We start from the raw sequence: 3,671 nt of genomic DNA on the forward strand, positions 1-3,671 counted from the left end.
TGTTCTGATATTAGGAGAGAGATTGTTATCCCGCCATTGTTCGAGAATACTCTTGTCCACTTCGCCTGATTTTGAAGCCGTTATGTACACGTTCGGAGGTCGGTTCATTTCCTTTTGCACAAGTGGACCAAATGTACCACTTGATTCACGGAAGAAAATGAGTAGTGGAGAAAGAAGGCTATATTGTATGGAAATAATTGGGTGAGTAGTATACGAACGTGATATTTCGGACGCTGATTGTACCCCAACAATAGCGTCCCGTGCAGCCATTCACTCATGCTAGATAGTGTTCAGTCACTATGAATGTCGTAATTAAATCCAGATTGGTCGGTATGTAGAATTTCAGCTGCTGAATAATAATGAACGACAGTGTCAGTGAATTCAATACCAAATGCAATCGCAGAATTCTCTGTCTCTTACAAAGTTCGTAACTGTGCGACTCACAATCTTGTGAACTGCCTTAAAATTCCATACCTAGGTAGATCCAGAGTTTTAAGCACTCTAGCTCACGTGCATGCCCACCGCCTTATATCAACATCATACACAGCCATGGAATTAGGCCTTGCCTCTTGAAAAGTAGACCAAAAATACTCCACTATGCCCTTTAGTTTCTCACGATTTGTTCGTTACTGTTCATAATATCTCTGATACGGGATAGATAGTTCCTGACCTTGAACCTTCTGAAGTGATGCATAATTATTCTCAATGACCAGCCTTCATTTCTGGCTTCATTACTTCTTGACATGATCGAAAGGAACATAGTTATTAGCTACATCATCAGCAAAAGGCTCATAAATTGGTTCGACATCAGCGATGTTCTCGGAAGACATATTCTCCAGAATTTCAGTGATAGTGGCGCTATCAAGTTTCTTGATCAAACGGAAGATGGTGTTGTTTCTTGATGAAATGGAAGATAGTGTTTGTAGTGTCTCTTCCCCTTCATGTACTTCACTTCATGGATGCGGTGATTCAGTTGGGTATAAAACCTCTAACAAATTGTTTATGTCGATTCTCATTGTGCACGATACAAACACAAACACAAATGGTCCAGTTAAAATTCAATATATCATTCACAGGCGTATACTACACAGTCAGAATATAGTTCTCTTGCACTGCCAAGACGCTACACTGCCGCTTGCAAGAATTAACTGCAACTGGCGTTGTGTTACGAATCAGTCAGAAAGGGCAACTAACCTTCGGAAAACTTGAGTAATTCAGAATAAGCGTAGAAGAAAGCTGACCTCAAAAATTTTATTCTTGCACTATAACGCTTGACCACAGATGGCGGCCGGCCGGTGTAGCAGAGCGGTTCTAGGCGCTTCAGTCTGGAACCGGGCGACCGCTACGGTCGTAGGTTCGAATCCTGCCTCGGGCATAGATGTGTGTGATGTACTTAGGTTAGTTAGGTTTAAGTAGTTCTAAGGTCTAGGGGACTGATGACCTCTGATGTTAATTTCCATAGTGCTCAGAGCAATTTGATTTGAACCACAGATGGCAAATCGCACTCTAGAACTACTCGACCTTTCAAATGCGAGGTATTTCCTCATCCACTGTACAGTACTGATATTGCTCCCAGCTATTGGCTCAAATGGTTCAGATGGTTCTGAGCAATATGGGATTTAACAACTGAGGTCATCATTCCCCTAGAACTTAGAACTACTTAAATCTAACTAACCTAAGGACATCACACACATCCATGCCCGAGGCAGGATCCGAACCTGTGACTGTAGCGGTCGCGCGCTTCCAGACTGAAGCGCCTAGAACCGCTCGGTCACTCCGGCCGGCGCTCCCAGCTATTACAGTCCGCGCAGCGCGGGATGCGGAGGCCGATGCCCAGTGACCAAGTTTCGTCCAAAGCGCTGGGCGAGTTCATTCGTTTGTTCGGGAGGCCGTCAGTGTTTATCTCCTTTCGGGCAATCGGTGATGACAGAATCGAGACGCACGCCCTGTAATCTTTCTTCAGTGATTTTACAGAGTCTATTTTGTAAAAAAAAATTCATTTTTACACTGCTTGTAGCTTTCTATATCGGGCTCAAGATGATGTGTCCATCATTTTGTTAAAGGTCACAGTTATTGTGATATGTGCGTGGAAGTAACACACTGCGCGAAATTCGAAAAAGTTTGCAGTGAAAAATAGGGGTCGCTAAGATTTTGCGTTTGGTGCATATTATATAATATTTTGCTGCATATGAAATTTAGCTAGCATACTGAATTTTTCTTTGCACTTCGGCGAAGGTCTCTTGCAGTCACAAGTCTCAAGAAAACTGATCTGATGAAGCACATTGATTTGCTATCGTGCTGCGCCAGCGATAAAGCCAGAATGAAGTATATTGCCACACGCTTACTACGCAAAACTTAATTATCTAACTCATTACTTCAGCAACAACTTTTTCGATGAAAGAATTAATTTTTTAGGGCCATCAGCATCTGGTGAAACGAGAAATGCAATCGGTGCTGGAGGGGAATGCCGTTTTACACTCAATATTACACGTTTATTCTGTACCGAGGATGTGCTTTTTCATAAGCTAGTGACCTTACTTTTCCTTAATTTCTCACTTAATAAACCACTGTTTCACAACTGTTTCCCAGTTGCGTCTGCACAGAGTATTAGAGAGCTGAGACTATGTAAACTCTGCTGTGTTATAGCAAATGAAGCATATTTGAACACGGCAGCAAGAGAAACATATAAGGTTTTACCCAAAATTCGTCACTCATGATGCTTCTCAGAATGTTACAATTGGTTAACAGGCCAGGCGATAATAAATGACTCCATTTTCAGCTGTATTTTTTTCAGATACTAACCAAAGCAAAGGAGACACATCTTTTCAGATGGTCACCATGCAAGTGCGGAATGGAGGAACCCCGCTTAATATTTAGAAAAAATGAGAGTGCAGATTTAAGTTACTTCCCATCTACTGGCCATGGCAGTAGTAGGACAAAGTTCGTATCATCCCACTCTGCATTGTTGCCAGATTTTTAAATATGGTGGATCCAAGATGGTGGCAATAGATGTGGCAACTTTCCAATGAAGTCATGGTGGGAAGTTCAAATTTTGGCGGAAAAATAGGTCAATTGGGCTACCACCACTAACCTAACCCCCTCTCCTCCCCTCATCCATCCCCTCCCTTTCCCTTCCCAAGAAAATCGCGGCAAAATTTTGCAGGAAAAAGATTGTGGGAAAAAGGTCACTTGGGCTATCCCCACTAACCTAAGAAAGTGCCGGGAAAATTTCGTGGGAAATAGGTCAATTTTTGGCTACCTCCACTAACCTAAGTCATCCAACTACCACCTCCTCCTTGGAATTGGTGGGAAAAGGACTCACTCTATGTTTGGCTGCTGGATAGGATGGGCAAGAGTCTTTATTTTGCATTTTTATTCAAACAATTTGAGTTGTCATAGCCAGTAGTTCCATCCAGCGTGTTCACCATGAGGTCCAGAGTCCAACTGACCTAGTACATAGTAACGCCACCTGAGGGCGCTATCATCCCTCGTGTGGTGTAATCCAAGATGGCGGGCTGGGGAAAATGGCAGGAAAAGGACTCCGTTTGTGTCCAGCTGCTGGAGAGAGGAAGGAATCTACGTTTTTTTCAGTATGATGTTGGAACAATTTATTTAGGGATGGATTTCACGTAGCTTATGAATTTATTATGCTGACACAAAACACTCGCCAT

Source organism: Schistocerca piceifrons, chromosome 5 (assembly GCF_021461385.2).
Source record: "Schistocerca piceifrons isolate TAMUIC-IGC-003096 chromosome 5, iqSchPice1.1, whole genome shotgun sequence".
Taxonomy (NCBI): Eukaryota; Metazoa; Arthropoda; class Insecta; order Orthoptera; family Acrididae; genus Schistocerca; species Schistocerca piceifrons.